This window comes from Haliotis rubra, unplaced genomic scaffold (assembly GCF_003918875.1).
Source record: "Haliotis rubra isolate DU_JTF1 unplaced genomic scaffold, ASM391887v1 Scf251, whole genome shotgun sequence".
NCBI lineage: Eukaryota > Metazoa > Mollusca > Gastropoda > Lepetellida > Haliotidae > Haliotis > Haliotis rubra.
Window position 1 is genome coordinate 1,329,885 of NW_025766570.1, and position 19,261 is coordinate 1,349,145.

At 41.5% G+C, this 19,261-nt stretch overlaps 1 protein-coding gene and 1 long non-coding RNA gene across 2 annotated transcripts in view; one reads left to right on the forward strand and one right to left on the reverse strand.

Moving 5' to 3' along the window:
* Positions 1 to 19,261, reverse strand: part of LOC124279525 (protein YIPF4-like) — a 191,167-nt gene that overhangs the window by 159,238 nt on the left and 12,668 nt on the right. The window lies entirely within an intron of this gene.
* LOC124279526 lies at positions 1,207 to 5,838 on the forward strand. Its single transcript, XR_006899402.1, has 2 exons — positions 1,207 to 1,267; positions 4,733 to 5,838. It is a non-coding gene; the product is annotated as an uncharacterized LOC124279526 (long non-coding RNA).

Here is a 19,261-nt window from a genome sequence, read left to right on the forward strand (position 1 = left end):
TTTTATCTAGTTACTCTTTTGATGAAACTGCTTCTCGATAGATGACATTGCTCGTGTTGCCATAAATAGTTTGTTTTCAATGAAGCATATGTTAAATGACATATTATGTATCACATGTATGATTTGCTGTACAACAAAAAAAGTGGAATAAAAAAACAAAAAAAACAAGCAAACAAAACAAAACAAAAACAAACTTGGGATTCCTTGGAACATTGTTCTCATCATTTGGGACTGGATTGTGGCCATGCTTTTCAAAGTGTACGAACATAGCAGTGACAGCCTTGCGGGGAAGGTGGCAGAGAGCGGAATTCTCATGGTTCAATTTTTGTCATTTTGAACGATGCAACGGGACATGGAGTATGAGTGGCAAATTTTGTGTTTCGCCTGACCGTTATCTTGCGAATTTCCCATTCTAAACGGAAACAAATATACCATTTACCAGGTAGGTAAATGTTTATGAACATTTTGCCGCACAAATAGGGATAGAGAGGGATGTATTTTCACAAGGTTTTCTGATTTATATGTTAGATATTGTTTGTTTACGTTTGGGGCAGTGTATTGTAATTGAGTTTGAATATTTTTATAATAGACGGTAATAATTATGATAGTGAGGTTCCCTAATAATTGTGGAGGAGAAATCGTATACAGTGAAGCCCCGTTAGTCCGGACTCCGATAATCCGGAAGTCTCGCCTCCCGGGCGATTTCAGCTTGTTACCAATCTATGCCTATATAATTTGCCTCGATAATCCGGAAATTCGGTTTCCCGGAACCGGACGGTAAGTAGCTGTCACCAATCAGTAAAATAAACAGTAAATTGCTTCACAGTCCGGACGCTGTAAGTCGTGTTGACGAACCGTAACAACACCGCCCGGCGATGTTTACTTAATTAACTGGCCAACTGGGTTGTTGTTTTAATTAGACATAAAAAGCTCCCGACTGAAGATACTGTACATTTACACTTTGATTGACACCACAATACAAAGGCGTGGATGACAAGTGAACTGTTTTGTGATTGGTTAATGTACTTTGACAGACAGATCCGGTCACGTGGACTAAAAGTGATTTTGCTTTACGACAATGCTGCAAGTGTGCTTCGCTAACTTTGCGAAATGTGACCAAATACCACGTCTCATATTCAACCGATGGATGCAGGAATAATTCGGACATTCAAGGCATACTACAATAGATCGCTTGTTAGACATTACCTCACCTGTGCTGAGGAAGGACGTGATCAGACACGTCGGATCAACATGCGGATGTCACTCGGTAAAATTATTGATGTGATGAATTAAGCTTTACATTAAATGCTTATTTGTTTTATCCAGATTCGTGTCGTTTTTGTAATTCTTAGGGAAGCAACTTGGGTCTTGATTCAGTAGTCCGGACTATTCGCAATCCGGACGAATTTACTGAGAAACGCAACCGTCCGGATTAACGAGGCTTCACTGTAATTGTATTTGTCGAGTCTTAATAAATGTTTCATCAGCATTTCCATCACGTCTGTTGTGTTGATATTGGGGGTCACAGGGATTTCATGAAATCACTGACTCTTTCAGGGATTACGTGAATTCCCTGGTTTCACACATTCCCTGTAACATATATAAGACGAGTATATGGATGACAACTTCTTCTTTATTGTATAACACGTCGTTTCTGGGCTACTTCTTGCCCCTTTTTTCAGGTGATATAAAGACATACTATATACAAAACATACTATATATACCAGAATTTACAGGAAGCCAGAAAAGTACACATATGTACAATGAATCAGAGAGGACTGATGAAAAGCAGTATAAAAACAATGATAATAGGGATAAAGTAAAGCCAGTTGACACAAACAATGAGGATAAGGAGATGTGAATACAGCTAATGAAGTGATAATTAGATTTACAGGAAGCCAGAGATGTACATCTATATACAACGAATGAATGACGACAGATCAATTAGAAGTTATAAAACCAATGATGATAAGGAAGTCGGACAACTGTACCCCTCTGATAAGTGTTAATTGGCACGGCTGCCACGGCCGAAAGCTATGAAATACACAATGCCATTTTAGAAAGTGGTCAAATGTAACATATGTTATATTTGGGATTACACTTTCTTAGTAAAGTACAGATTCTAGTACTTTTTGGGTTGAGTCCCATCCGGGATTTGAACCCACACCCTCAGAGTCAGGCACCTAATCGCCAGCACACAAAGTCAGACGCCCAGACCGCTCAGCCACCGCAGCTTCCACAAAAATGGAAGTTGGACATCTGGTAGTCTAGACTGCGGACTTTGTGTACCCCTCTGACTGCGGACTGAATAAAATGTCATCAGGAGATTAACCCCTGAGATTAATAGAGATCAAGTTGTATACCTCCTTAGTGCCTGGAACATCACAAAAGCTGCCTCTATTGTCATTTAATTAGCTGTATATCACTCTGTTGTGTACACATCTCTGAAAACTATACCCAAATATTTAAAGCTATTAACAATTTCCAATTGACTACCTGCATAATTCCAAACGTCTCTCTTAGCCAATTTACCACCCTTTCGAAACACTACAACCTTAGTTTTGTCTACATTAACTTCTAAACCCCATTGTTAGCAATATTCACGTAGCAAGTCTAGGCCCTGTTGGAGACCATGGACAGTTTCACTAAATAGTACCATATCATCGGCAAACAACAATAACAGCATCCTAACATGCGAAACATAAACTCCAAGATCCTGAGAGGTTGATAAGTCATGAACTAAATCATTAATATAGAGAGAAAATAATATCGGTGATAGGCTTTCTCCCTGTCTTAAACCTAGATTTGAGCCAAAAAATTCAGAGTAAGTGTTATTAGCTAGTCTCACACAAGACTTGACGTCCCTATACATATTACGGATAAGACTGAGAAATCTGGAACTGAGACCCACAGAATAAAGCTTAAACCATAGTGCCTGCCTATTTATGTAATCGAAAGCCTTTCGAAAATCAATGAAACTAGCGTATAACTTCATTCCCTTACTCAGAGAAAGATTAATCAAACCATGTAAAACAAATATACAATCCACAGTACTGTATTGTCCTCTAAAACCAGCCTGCTCTTCGACAAGGATTGAATAATTTGAACACCACGCAGCAACCCGTGAGTTAAGACTACTTGTAAATAATTTACCAACAACTGATAGTAAAGTGATACCTTGGTAGTTATCTGGTAAGTGCTTGCTGCCTGTCTTGTGTATTGGCACGATTATGCCTTTCGTCCAATCTGTAGGAAACATTCCTGTGTGTAGAATAACATTAAATAATTTCTTGAAAACTGGAACTAAAACCCTTTCACCTTCTATCAGAAACTCGTTGATAATTTTATCGACTCCTGCCGATTTACATGTTTTAAGTTTTCGGATTGCCTTAACTATTTCACCATCATTTATATCGTCATCAAACTCATCTACATATCGCTGGATGTCCACACCCTCCAATTCCTCTATATCTCCAAACACAACATCCCCTAGCGGAGGAGTAGTACCTGGATCCAGTAAATCCTTGAAGTAATCTACAAAATTACATAACTCCGGTAAACCTTCTCTCGGAATACCCACTTTAACTTTATTCCAGAATTTTCTAGGCTCAGTTTTACTCAACGTAACTAAGCCATTAGCTTCCTGTACATCATGATTTCTACACTTTCGACGACAGATTTTCCTATAACTACTCCGACGTTCAACCATATGTTGTCTATCCTCAGAGTTACCCGAATCAAAATAAACCTCTTCCGCGTGCTTGAAGTCTGACCTAGATTTCTGACACTCGTCATCAAACCATCTGCCCCCATGAGAAGCATGAGCAAGGTAACGCTGACCAACCAAGTGCGGCTCCCCTGCATATTGCATTACATCGACAAGTGTATGCACACATTTATCTATTTCAGCTTTACTAATGTCAATTTTATCTAACATTCTACAAATATTGTCTAGTTCACCACTAACATGACTAGAATTCATCAAATCAGAAAATACATCTTTCTTTCCACTGTTCCATTTATAATAATTGCTAGATTCATTATGTAATTTATTTCCTAAAGTAGAAACATTGGTTAGCTTAAAACTTAAGTAACAGTGATCTGAAAATTGTGTATTGCTACTAACAGTAAACTCTGATAAAATTGGAAACATATCAATGCTTGTAATTACATAATCTATAAGGCTCTGGCCATGCTTATTGAAAAAGGTACACATATCTATATTCTTATCACTGCCACGTCTGCCGTTTACTATTCTTAGCTGATTTGACTTACAATAATTAAGCAATCTTAATTCATTCTCACTGACTATTTTGTCTTGTGAAACTCTCGTAAATCTAGTTTATACTATTGAAATATTTTTCTTCAGCCTCAATGTCATCCAGGACATAATCCTCCGGTAATGGAATGTAGTCTATATCAGATAACGATTCAAGCTCAATATAGTCAGGCTTATCAGAAGTTCTTGAATTGAAGTCACCGGTAACAAAAATATCTCCTTTTTGTTTGTATTTCGCTGTATATTCTGATAAACAATCAAATGTGTCCAGGCCAATTACATACAAATTTGTCAAAATGGGATTCAGATTTGTAAAAATATTAGATATATATTGTGTAAATTTGTGTTCAGCACAATCAGTTGTTAAGTAAACAAAAACATTGACTAATTTGACTTGAATGTCATGAATGAATAATATTAAGTTTTAATGATTTTGAATTTATATATTTCCAGGTGAAGTCTGAACCAGTCAACCAAATGAGACAAATGTGACGGTCCAGTGTTCCAGTCAAAGAAGAATCTTTTTGGTCACCAGCAAAGAAGCAAAAAACAACAATGACTGAACTTATAGGAGACGTTTTCATTACAAACATTGAAGAAGGACATAAGTCCAAATATTAGATCAGATTGAGGATGAAGTACAAGTGTACTAGCAGAGTCCTTGTGTTCCTTTGTATTCTAATCAGTTCTTGTGGTGGAAGGAGAATTGCTACCATTTCCCACACCTGTCAGAATTTGCCAATTGTCTTTTGGCCATACCAGGTACATTGAACTTTCTTATTAGAGGAGTTACAGTTTTGCAGTAAATGCAGATGATTTTCTGATGTTTTTCAGATGTTCTTGTAAGTTTTAGACTTTTAGTCTCATTTAGATACAGACTGAAAAAGTTATGTCTGTTTTCTGACTCATCTTTGACCATATTTAATTTTTAATTCAATTTCCAGCAGTTAATGTTTGCATTCATTAACAATGATTAAGACTTTGCTAGTCATCTAGTCAGTCACTCAGGGTAATACAGTGATGCACCATGTAAATGTATGTTGACTATTGTTCATTGTTTGACAATATGGACAAACTTGTATCAAGAGGACTGATTATTATAATTATGTTGAAGTTAATATTTTATTTCTAGTTTGTGATTTAAGTGTTTGTCACTGTTTGCAGTTGGAGGGTTGAATAATCAAGATTTTCTAGTGATCTAGATCATCTACTCACTGTATATGATCTGCCAGATCGTCTGGGAAAGCAATGCAACATTATGATTTATGAATATAAAAGTTTGTATGTTTCAACTTGTTTGACAAACAATTATGCAGTTTCACGCTTTTGTATTGAGTTGGTGCCCATATCATGTCATGGACATTCATTCAATTGCTCAATAAGATTGTTCCAGTGATCTAGTCAATAAGGGCATACAGTTTCAAATCGCATTGTATGTTTGACAAATTTGACTCAAAGTGACATGGGTGAATTATAGAGCTACTTGTTTGTTTATTACAATAGTGTTATTGTTATACAATGTACATGAATATCTTGAAATAAATAATTTTAAATCTTAATACTGTTGTCATTCTTCAAGGTGTATGTATTGTGATACATATGGTATCGCAGGTAAAATATTGCGATACGTATCGTATCGTGACATAGTATCATCCCAGCCCTAATATAAAGATAATAATACACCACTATAAACAGTACGTCATCTTTGTTATTTTTAAAATTTCAGTATAAATGCATTTATTCTATATTCTGAACATGACATTTCCTGAAATTGTAAGCAAATCTGCATTTATTCCTTTTATCCAAAAAAGGTTGCGTGAAAAAACTCGCGCAGGACCGATCTGCACGTTTCAAATATCGGAATGGAGTGTTCAGAAAAGCCGGAAATAAGTGTTCGGAAAAGTCTGAAGTTATAGTTTGGAACAGCCCGACGTGAGTGTTCAGCAGACCTGCCAAGACAGCAAAACCTGAAAATAAGACCATGTCAAATATTTGTTTGAAACAAGTTTACTGGATGGTTTTACCTCGATTAAAAAAAATGGCGACCTTGGGGACCCCTAGTTATTAGTTTTATGGGTCCTTCACATGTGTGTGTCTCATAAAACCCTGCTGGACACAATACTCGTCTTCACATGTGAATATGATACACATTGAAAGGCTTGTTTTGTGTATTATTTATTGTTACATGTGATGATACACAGCAGGAGTTAGGCGGGATGTGGTGTTAGCTGTTCTGTAATACCTCATACCACTCTAATCCTAATGAAATTCCTAAATAAATAGGGATTATTACACAAGCAAGTGAGCCATAAGACTTATAGAAAACGAGTGTGAAATTTTATATTGCCAAAGCGAGAGAGAAAGCAAAACATACTTTTGCACGAGTTTCGTATAAATCATATGGCACACTTGCTGGTTATAATTTCTTCATTATCCAGAGAAAAAATGGGATGTTTTTACAGCACAAATCTCGGCAGGGATTACCTCACACTTGGGCTCAGCGTGCAGGAATATGTATATATACGAGATTGGGTCAGCTCGTTATGTAGGTAAACAAATGTAGTGCGTTAGATGTATACACTTTTTAACCGAAAACAAATTTTATTCTACTATCATTCAAAGAAAATACTCACAATAACCATCATCCAATCAAACTTGTGTCGAATAAAAACCAGGGGTAAGGATAACAAAACAAGTGGTTGTGGAGTTATCTCCCTTAGACCAATGAGCGCATGCATGCTTGTGATTGTTTGTAGACAGGGTGTTACATCCGGGGTTTTGCATGTCAAATGGCAGCCTCCATGTGTGTAGACATGAGGCAGACAATAAACCATGAATGCCTGAATACAGCCTTGTTAAATAATTGCACAGTGGTGAGGCGTTTTTTTTTACTGATCTGCATTTCAGTTGCGAGTCAAAGTGGACTCGACATGTATTGTTGAGAATAGAACGTTCAATAACAGTTAATAATAATAATAATAATGTCCACTTGTATGGCGCCGTTTCCACATACTAGTGTATGCTCATGGCGCCCCGTGTGTAAAGCTAAAAAACTGCAGCAATTGTACAAGTCATTCGTAATATTTCCTGAAAAGATGGGTCTTCAATGAAGATTTGAATAAGTCAAGAGATTTTGCTGTTTTGATGGTTATGGGAAGACTGTTCCACAGTGAAGGAGCAGCATAGCTGAATGATCTGTGACCATAGTTCTTGAGATTGACAGGGGGTGTTGTAAGGAGGAACTGTTGGTGTGATCTCAGCTGTCGTGGTGGTGTGTACACTGAGATGAGTTCAGAGAGGTACTGAGGCTTATAGGTCATGTAGACATTGGAACACAATAGTCAAGATCTTGAATTCGATTCTGGCTTGGATGGGCAACCAGTGAAGAGACTTTAGGACAGGGTTATGTGAGATCTTTTAGATGTTAGGGATACAATGCGGGCTGCAACGTTTTGGATTTTCTGGAGTTTTGTCAAGTGTGCAGAGCTGAGTCCAAACAGAATGCTGTTTGAATAGTCCAGTCTAGATAGAACGAGAGACCTGACGAGAGTATGGGCTGCATTTGTTGTTAAATTATGACGAATGTTACTGATAGCTCTCAGGTCGAAGAAGCAGATTCTTGAAAGATGGTTGATCTGAGCATCAAGTGATAGGTCCTGGTCTATGAACACTCCAAGATCTTTCACGGATGGAGCTAGAGTAATTTCTGCATCAGCTATTGTGATTTTCTCAGTCGTGATTTTGTTCAGACGATGTTTATTGCCGACAAGCATAGCTTCTGTCTTATCATCGTCCATTTGAGCATCATAGATGACATCCAGGATTTGATGGACTTTGTGCAGATAGCTGTCTTCTCTAGGGAATGTTGAATCTGATTCAGAGTAAAAGAGTCTACCAGCTGAGTATCGTCTGCAAACGAATGATGAGGAGTGTCATACTTGTCGGATATGTCGGTCAAGGATGTCATGTAAAGGAGGAAGAGGATGGGCCCCAGAACAGATCCCTGCGGAACTCCACATGTGAGATCTGCTGTTGTGGATGAAGACTGCTTTATCAAGACTCTCTGAGTGCATCCTGTCAGATATGATGAAAACCATCCAAATGCCAAACCGGTGATGCCCATTTGGTGTTCAAGAAGCTTGAGGAGGATGCTGTGATCAATCGTGTCGAATGCTGCACTCAAGTCTAGCAATACAAGTGATCCAACATTGCCACTGTCTACTGAGCATCTGAGGTCATTGAGCACCCTTGAGCAGTTAGTCAAACTAGATATTATTATAAAATTTGTCAAAGGCATTTAATCCTCATCATCAGAGGATTGAATTCATTTGATTCTATGACATTTTCTTGCTGGCGAATCAGGTCCAGATGTATTTGATGGAATACAAATGCTGATATTGAACACATCTCCATGGATAGGGGCTGCAAAAAGGGAATGAACAAAGTCTGAAGAGAGACATTTATTTGTGTTGTTCATTGATGTCTCTGATTGTGCAAACGTGTTCAATTGAGACACATTAAGACGATTGATGATTGGTGAGCAGGCACGAGAGCAGTGGCGGCAGATGCAACGACCAGATGTTCAACATGTGGTTGAAGCACTCGGTCAATCACTTCGGAAGTGTTTGTCAGCATTTGCTGTAGTTGCGATGCTGAATGAACATTGTAATCTCACATCAATGATAGCTTAGACATGAATCAATTCTACAAATTCAGAACAGACGTAGGAAAATCTTATGAAGGGAAAAAAGTAGTTCCCATTTGTGATGTAATGAGGTCATGGTCGAATTCAATTCAATTAATCAATCAGTGACAAGCACAGCTACAGTCGTGGGACATAAGTATTCGTCAGTTGACAAAAACTGACGCTCATCGCGAAAATCGAAGGTGATATTATAGCGGCGCGCTCGGTAGGTTGGTAACCAGTCAGTGTCAGATGCTGCAGGAAGCTGACCGGGCACATGACAGTCATGTGACTGCTGTCATTTGTCGTCTGCTTTTGTTTACATCTGCCGATATCGGTAATTTTTACGATGTGCAGAACAGAGCGACTCCGTCAAAGAAACGATAATTCATGCATCCAATGAAGTGAGAAATATATCTGAGTTAGCAAGGACACTGAATATTCCCAGGACAACAGTCAACAGTGTTTTGAAAAAGTTTCGTGCCACCGGATCTGTTGAAAATCGCCATCGAAGTGGGCAGAGGAAACTGTTTGGGGACCACAAGAATTCTGCACTTTCATGCTTGGTGAAAGAAAGCACTCTTCACCAGATAATACTGCAAAATTCAATGAGTGTAAGGAAAAGACATTCTGTTAAAAAAACAATTCGGAGGAAAATAGCCTAACTAGGATTTAAAAGACGAGTTGCAAAAAGGAAGATGGTCGTTCGAGAGGTGAATAAGAAGTGGTGCAGGGAGAGAAAGGATTGGACTGTAAATGAAAAATGGAATAAAGTCATCTTTTCAGATGAAAGCCAGATAGTGACTGGGACGAATAACCGTGTTTACTTGTTGCATAAGGACGGTTATATCAACAGCCCCCACCTTATTTGCTCACCCTCTAAACGACGTCTGTCTTTAATGATATGTAGAGATTATTACTCTTCGTTTTTCATATCTTGCCTGATATCATCCCGAGACACCCATATCTGACCGAGGCCGTCATTCCTCTGTCAGATATGGGTGTCTCAGGATGATATCGGGCAAGATATGAAAAATGAAGTGTAATAATCTCTACGTTTGTGTATTTGTGGTATGGGCACCCTAGTTGCTGAGGAAGGAAACATTAATGCTCAGAAGTACATGGATATAGTAGATGACAACTTGTGGCCGGTTATTGCTTGGCATTTTCCACAGGGAGACTCTGTCTTCCAGGATGCCAATGCCCAGGTACATTGAGCCCGCTTGGTAACTACCTACATGTCGGATAACGATGTAAAAACCACAGATGCGCAAGCACAATTCCCGGATATCAACATCATTGTAAATATCTGGCTCATGATAAAGCGAGACCTCCAACCCATCGCTCACAGAATTTCAAACCGCTATGTACTTTTCAGTGAAATACTACGTCTCTGGCAAAACATTGATAACGTCCGCCATGTTGAAAGTAATGAATACTTATGCCCCACGACTGTACATGAAGTTATATGTGAACTAGTGCACATACTGAAAATATGACATGACTTATGTTCCACCATGTGGATAATAATTTTTAAGATCATATTTATATAGTATTTAGATTTGTTACTCGTGGTAAGTATATGTTTGACAGTGTCAATAGCAATACCGCAATAATCAAGAGTTGCCTTAAATATCTGGGTAAAATAAGGCAATCGGAATTGCCACGATCGTATTGAACCAGTGTATGAAATAAGGCCCGTCCGACTGCCTGAGACGGGCAAGAATATGCCAAGATTTCTGACAGACGATCTAAATTTACAGCTAGCCGATGGTCTGGTAAAATTTCTATATGACATGTTCCATACAACTGATTAATTTTCTTTGGATTGTCTAGTCTGGTTAAATCTGATTTGGGCTGGTAACATTTTTTTAGGTTACCGGCCCTGATGTCTGGCAGGGTTTTTGGCTTATTTCATACACTGATTGAACGAGTTGCGACTATACGCCACATTATTTACAACAGAAATAATGATTAAACATCAGTAAGCTGAAAATATATATAAAATGCCAAATGTAGTGTAGAGCAAGCAAAGGGAGGTAACTCGATTGACCTTTCGTGACCTTGTGACCACCGAAGAGGGTGGTCTGCTTTCACTGTACATTCCACTTCGAATTAGGGATTTTGAGTGGGCAATTTGTGATTGTATGTTTTAGAAGGGATATTTAGTCACATGATTATGCCTTTCCCGCATTTTTTCACAGCAAAGGACTGTCTGATCAGGAAATTTTAAAAATTGGAAAGTGAATTTCTTTCTTTAAACGTCTGTGATCACGTTTCTTGCAGATATTCTGAAAGTCTATTTATCCTAGAATACATTAAAAATCAATTATTCACTGATGCATTGTGTGTTTTATATATAACAGTTTGGAAGTATCAGGTCAGCTCTGACAAAGGGAAGTAACTTTTTACTAAACTTTATTACTTCTTCCCTGCAGGTGGAATGCTCAGAACCTCCTTTGCAATATCATCGTCTTAAAGTTGCCCTTAAGTACTATTTATCCTTAAAAGCTTCCTCTAGGTATCAACCAGCAACTGATATATTGTGTGATTGCGTGGAATATGTCATGTGTGATTGGAATCATGGAAAACCACCGTTTGGATTACTTGTACAACAATTTGCATTACAGTACAAGTTAAACAATCTTCAGTTGAATGCTGCTCGATCTCTCCCGAAAACGGTTCCATGGACTTTAACACAACCTTCGATTTCACAGGATTTATCGGAGCTTGTAAACAAACAAATGCCACCAAGTGTTATTAAAATCCTCACACAAGATTACATTCACACCAAATATAGCAATTTTACTCATATTTACACTGATGCTTCAAAGGATCCCAGAACCCGGTCATGTTGGTGGAGCTTTCTATATTCCCGATATTGGTTTATCCAAAAGATTTAGATTGACTGATCATCTGTCTGTATTTGCAGCAGAACTGACATCCATACTTCAAGCTTTAAAATGGGTAAAGATAATGAACACGAAGCAATAATTTTACTGATTCGTTGTCAGCTGTACAAGCAATTCAATCAGGTGTACAAGGTCCACGAGTGACATACTATCGACATCTTGTATCTTGATACTGTTTTAAATTCCATGTACATCAGCTGTGATATTGTTTGGATTCCTGCACATGTTGGTGTAGCTGGAAACGAAGTAGTTGACACAATTGCTAAGATGGCTTGCAACAGACCACAGCCAGATATTCATTCAATTAAGCCCATTCAAGAGATTACTGGTTTGTCATTTCATCTTCAATAAATGCATCTTGGCAAAATAAATGGGATAATGAAACTACAGGTAGACACATGTACTCTACTTGTCCTGTAGTAAACAAACATTTTAAAATTCATCGGCGTTGTCGCAGAGATGAAGTTGTTTTAACTCGTCTCAGGCTGGGACATTGTGGATTAAAGGCATATAGAAGTATTTTAGATAAAGACTTATCTGCTCTGTGTGAAAGCTGTAACTTACAGTGCCCAGAAACAGTTCAGCACTACCTCATTGAATGTCCAGCTCATGAAAACCCACGTAAGGCTCTTAAAGAAACTGTGCTTAACAAAACCCAAAATACTTTTTCAATGAACGCAATACTTGGCGATAATTTAATGTATGGTTGCATACAAAGAGCTGTTTTAGACTTCCTCGTTAAAACGGGTAAGTACGATGTTATTTAACTGAACAAAAATATAACAGTTTGTTAAGTGTTGGGCGCATATAGGCCTTTTAAGGCCCAAGGTCGCCCTAAAACCTTATATACATACATTATTACTTCTTCGTGATGACACTGTTTACATGTGGATGACAAGTTATTGGACTATTTCTTTTATTTATGATACTAGCCAAGATGACACTGTTTTAATATTTATAACAACTTTGGACTATTTCTTTTAATTTATTTAAATTATTTATTTAATTACAGAGGAGAGGTTTGACATGAGTAGTATATACAATGATAGTCCGAGATCACTTTCAAGAAAGGTCGCTGTATGTACTACTTTTGAATCCCCAGTTTACTTTCTGGTCACTATGACCGTGAACTTACACTTTCCTGATCATGTGATGGCTCTATGTCGTTACAGGATACTATTGGGATAACTCAACAAGGTAAGTGTTAAATATTTTGCTTGGGTGGCAACATTGTGCCGTATGGTATGACCAATAATTCCTCTCTGATGAAACCTCTCCCTGGCCCATCTTTCAAGTAGTACAAGTTCGGCTCGTCGGCTTTGATGTCTACTTTATCTATGTTGTAAGTTTTGACTGACCATATCGGATCGGTGGCTCGTTTCTGAGTGTCCCCTTCGTGTTCCCCCGGCTGGTAGAGGTACTTCACGAGGGCCCTATCGGGGATCTGTTTCTCCTTCCCACGCGATGGTGCAGCCGACTCAGCCACTACTGATTTCAGTTTGATAGCGTCGGCTGGTTTCTTGCCGGTGAGACGAGTAGTTTCGTGGTTGATAGCCAACACCACCTGAGGTAGCCGCGCTATCCATTCCGTCGATCGTTTTTCTGGGTTGACCATCTCTCTCGCATTGAATCTCTCGACTATGGCTTGGCTGCGATGGGCTCCGACCGCGCCACTCCTGACCTTGATATCATGTTTGGCTAGCAGTTGTGACACAGCACCCATGAACTCCCGTCCGGGGTCGACTTGCAGCTCTGTGGGCCATGTCAGCGGACTGCGTTTGTATATACGTTCGAATCCGCGGGCTACTTGGGCCGCATCCTTAGCGGTCAAGGGTTTGGCTTCCTTGTAGCGGCTGGCAACGTCAACAACGGTTAGGGCATACTTGTACCTCCTGTCGTGGGGTAGGAACAGGAGGTCGGCCTGGTGGGCACTATTGGGTACGGTAATACCGAACTTCCTTCTAGGCACGTAGCGTGGTGCAGGTAAATAGATCTGCCACAGGGCTTGTTTTTCAAGCCACGCTTTGGCCTCGTCCGGGGATACTCGCACCATTTTGGCCAGCTTATGTACGGCGCTAGCTCCTTTCCAGTACCCACGCGGGCTGTAGTAAATAGCCTCAAACTTTCTTTGGTTCCGTGACATCGTATATATACACCTATGTTCTTGGTTCAATTTTCTCATGCCCGTACGCGTACGTGTTGATCCCGTCGATAGCTATCCAACGCTTCATGTCCATCGGCGATAGGGACGTCTTGTTTATCGTCAGTCTGTTTATTCTGTGCCCGTCGCTTCTCAGCGTGTTCATTTGATGCCTGAAGGTGCAGGTCTTGAACAGTACTATGTACTCGACTATGGGCGTGCCAGCACACTTGTCCTTCATCTTGCCGAGCACTTTTTTATTTACCGTGCTGTGTATAGTGTGGTCCTTGGGGTAGTCGCTGGTGTCGTACAAATCGAGGCGTTTCTTCGTGTCCTCGTACACGTCCTCGGTTCGAATCTCCATCAGCAGGGAATCCGTGTCCGTGTACAGCACTTCACACCTGTCGCCGTACTGCTTCTTGAGCTCGTAGTAAAAGTCGTACATCAGGTGTTTGGATAAGTCGAGGATGCTCATCCCCACGTAAACAGGCCGGTTGAATTTGATGTGGCTTTTTTTCATGTGTAGGGCCACCAGGTCGTCGGTGAATATCTTGCTCCGGTTGAATGCCGGGCTGGCTATCAGTTTCCTGAGCTTGTCTTCCTCTTTTCGACGGACTAGCTTCCGCGGTCACGCAGCGTTTCCTCAGGTTTCTCCATAGTCTTACCGAACACCGAGTTGTTCATGAGCTTGTAGAGGTTTTTCTCAAAGTCACTGGTGGCCAGCTTTCGAAGATCCGTGTTCATTCTGATGTAGGGCTCCATCCAGGGGCTCTGGTTGAACACGAGCACCCTGTGTAGTTTGGTCAGCCTCATGCCCAACGACAGGTACAGCCATAGGTTGCGATAGTGCACGATGTACTTGGTCTTATTCATTAAGTTGGGCACGAGTTTTTCAACGTCTGCCACCCGTCCACCCAGCAAGTTATGTTGGTACTCGGACATCCAGTCCGGGTTAACCCTCAAACGTTCGGGGGCCAGGAGGTAGCTGTTGTGCGATGTGTGCAATGCCTTGGGGTATTCCAAGTCCACTTCGAGGATATAGCCTTTGTTCGAATCCGGGGCGATGCTCATAACATCGATCTTGGGTGATGCCCATTCGAATCCCCCTGTGGGTAGATACTGGCTCATAGCCTAGCCGTACAGGTTGTTGGCGTCGAGGTAGAGGATGCTTGCTCGAGTCGTAGCCCTTCACGTATTGATTATTGGCTTTTGCGTAGCGTTTGGCAGCCATGGAGATCCCACCTCGCAAGAATTTCTCAATGAACAGGTGCATGTCGTAGTTGGTGAGCAATTCCAGCTTAACTCCGTTTTTCTTCAGCAAGGCATCCCAAGATAAACCTGGGCTGGTGTAGTACCATGCGGGGTCGAGTTGAGACTGCTTAAAACACGTCCTCCTAAACGTCTCGAATACGTCGGCTAGCAGGAGTACATCTGTTCTCAAGTACAGGTCGTGGTAGTCACCCAGATTCTTACAGCCCAGTTTATTCCATGCGTTAATCGCGTGCGAGTAATCGTCTTGGGTGATTGTCGAGTCGGTCAGGTTGCTGTAAAATCGGCCGATGGGAGGCAGTTTGGTCTCGGTGAACTTGGCCCAGTTATCCATGTACTCATAGGGGTAAACACCCTTCTTCATCAGCAGGGGTCGAGTCTCGGCGTCGGTGTATCGATCAGTGATGGGGAAGGTATCGTTGGCCTTGACCAGACTGTCGAGTGACGACAGGAGGAACTGAACCGAGTCGATGAACCTCAGGCCATTCAAGCTGAAGGAGATGTATCTCTCCATGTTGTTTGGGATGCACGTCAGGTTGCCATCGACCCTCGCGATGGCCTGCATGATCAAGTGAGAGTCGTACCCTCTCAAGTTGTGAAAGACCACGGGGATGTTGATCGTTTTGGGGGTGATTCTGAGCTTGAGGTTGCACGCGCTGTGAGCGGCGCCTCCATACTTATCTGTGACATGGCAATGATCTCTCACCGAATCGCCGTTCAGCGATTTATCACACACATGACAGTGAGTGCTGCAGCCGTGAGCTAGCCGGTCAGCTTGAGTCATACACATGGGAGCGACAGTGTACAGTGCATTCCTGATAGTTTTCTCTTCCTCCTGCAAACACTTTAGAAACTTTTCAGCCGCGTCAGGACCCCTGTACACTACGGGAGCTTTCGTTTCCCCATCACACCGGACGACCACGTATCCAAACCCACAGGCCTCGTGCTCCTGCGTTTTGTGTGTGTTGGGGGTTGGCCTGACGTCAATGTTTTTGATCGAGGCTTCGATGTCGGCGTAGATGATGTAAGGCACGGGCATCTGATTCTTGTGGTTGGCGAATTTTAGGATATTGTCGCCTTCCTTGGGCATGTCGATTCGTATGGCCATCTGCCCCACACCTTGGCAATCCTCCCGGTGGGATTCTAATAAATCAGCTCGTGTGAAGCCGTGTAGGCATCGTACGCAAAAGTGTTTTTTCCCAACGTGTTTCGACAGGTCGTGCAACAGCCAGCTGAAGTGTTTTATCCACGTGTAGTGATACTTATCACCTTGCTGGGTCATGAATATATTGATCGTCTTGCGCCCCTTTATTGGACTGACCCTGTGCACGACCGTTGTGTTGCCTTTGTGCCCTAAGACGTTAATAGCTATATCATTCTGTTTTTCTATTTTAGTGATCTGGGATATGGGGGTGGGTTCATCTATACCATCCCAGTTGAGCCCATCTTCTTGGGGATAGCTAGAAGGCCTGTTCGAATTAGTGTCAGCTGGAAACAAGGCTGACCTGATAGCTAACCTCATGCAATCGTCTCCTCTATTCTTGATGTTGACTATGGCCTGTTTTGCTTTGTAGTAGGCTGGCAAGTCTAGGTACGACCCGCCTCTAAACGGTATGTAGTTAGCTATGTCTAGATAGACCTTATCGATTTTATCCACGACCCACCCGGAACCCATGTGCGTGTAGCGTTCTAGGTATTCTCGTATCTGCTGAAAACTGATATCGACTGACTCGTCTATAGTCTCGGTATGAGTCACGACTTCTTGTTTACCCAGGAAGTAAGGCTGAACGTACTCAATGGCCCCATTCTGCTGTTTATCGAGTGACATTTTCACTGTGATTTGAAACTTTATACTTCCCAAATCGTTTAGTTCCTCATTAACTCTATCAGCGATTAGAGGCTTGATGTCGGCGATGTCTATGTTCTTATCAACATGCATGCGCCAGCCTCTCAGATAGTTACCTACAGCGCGCTCAGTGCGCACGAACTCTAGATCAACAGCTATATGCTAAACACAATAGTTCGACTAGCTCAGGCTTCCTCATACGGGAATAACCTACTAACCCCAGCTCTCGGGCTTCCTGTTTGAGTTGTTTCACAGTGTGGGTCATTACTACGGGGTCGTTCAGCCGTTCGATTAGGTCAGCTTTCCTCATACGAGAATAACCCGTCAGCCCCAGCTCTTTCGCTCAGAGTTTTTGTTGTTTTACCGTGGGAGGGGGTTGTATGTCGAGTAATCTCAACAACTCTGGTTTCCTCATTCGGGAGTAACCCACTACGCCTCGTTCTCTCACAATCTGTCTGAGCTCTCGAGTAGTAGACATTGTGTACACACCTAAGAATATCAATCTCTAATTGGACCACCGGAAGGGTGGTAACTCTTAAAAAATAAAGGAGGCGGCCTTAATATATATCTAGATAGACCTTATCGATTACCCATCCAGAACATGCGCGTAGTAGGGTTTCTTGTATTATTTGCAACGAGTTGTCGACAAACTCCTCTATATCCCCGCGTTGATACACATCTCCTTTCCCACCATCAAAGTAATTCCAAGTGTGCCCTTCTGGTACTTCCACCATGATTGAAACTGCGAAGCCCTCCAGGTCTTCCAGTGTCTTATAGAGTTCACCAACAATCATAGGTTTGAGGACACTGATATCTATACTTTTACCCACATCCTTCTGCCAGCGGCAGAAACTATTCATTATTATGCCTAGGTGTGCACCAATATTTAATTGGACTTACACCTCTATCCTGAGGAGGCGCCTACGTTCTTGTATGTGGTACTTTTTATTCTTCGTAGATAAGATGGTGCGTGAGTACGTTTGCTCCATGAGCTTTGCATAGGCAGTAGTGACCTTTCACTCCGCTACCACACACAGAACACGTGTAGTTCGGGAAGCCGTTTTTGATACTACTCATATGAAAACAGCAGTACCCCTCAGTCCTACATCTCCTACCCCAGGTCTTCCCCATCGGTATACTCATATGAGTACTTAGTCTAATTGCTTTACAACCAACGCAGTCGCTGCTAGACCCAGCGCGATGAAGATTAATTCCCGCTCCTTTTGCCCCGGGGATGGTGTGTAGTACTGAGCGAGTGTGGGCTTATGGAGTGGTTCTAGCTGTTTACCGGTTAGCAGGTATAATTCTCTCGCTGTGTCTTCAACGTTCTCGAATGTTTTAATGGCATGGTTCTCACGCTGGAGTTATTCGTTACTGTAATCGATCCTCTGTATACGTTTCTTTGCATACTCGGCTTGCACGGCTTGCAGTTTCTCCACGGCTATATCGTGTCGTTTTCGTTCTGACTCTATCTCGTTCGACCGCGTTCGACTCCCGTAGTTTCGAGAAGAGGAAATTAGTCCCGGAAAATGCCAGGGCGTTGATTAAAGCCCTGCCGACCATCATAGCGATCGTAGCCATCCTATATATGTTTCTATTTACTTCAAAATATTTCCCATATCCTGCAGGTTGAAATCTAGCTTGATAGTCGGTTGTTTAAGCACCATTTTGGTCAACCGAGCGTACCCTACAGCTAGACTGGCGACCAAGGTGGCGTGGTATGCATCGTTGATGAACGTTTTCCCCTCAGAAATTATGTATATGATATAAAAATATATATTTATAACATGATATGTGGGTTGACCTCTAATTGTGGTTGTGGAGCTGGGGATGGTTGTTTATTATATAACATGAATAATGAGAGAGCAGCAGCAGCAGCTGCGTCTGCAATCCACAGGAGTGGCGTGTAGTTACTCTTGTGATGCTTGGTTAAACCACCTTTTCTACCAGCGGCGACTCTCTTAGGGTTCTTCTTCCTGGTGACTGTAGGATTCTCCCCCCTGGGGAGGGTTCCCTATTGGGGTCTCCCCCAGTAGGGGGTTCCCCCATATCGGGGTCGGAGTCACTTCTTGATCCATCTTGTATATCATTACTATTATTTTTCCCCTCCTTAAATGGGCAATGCTTTGCT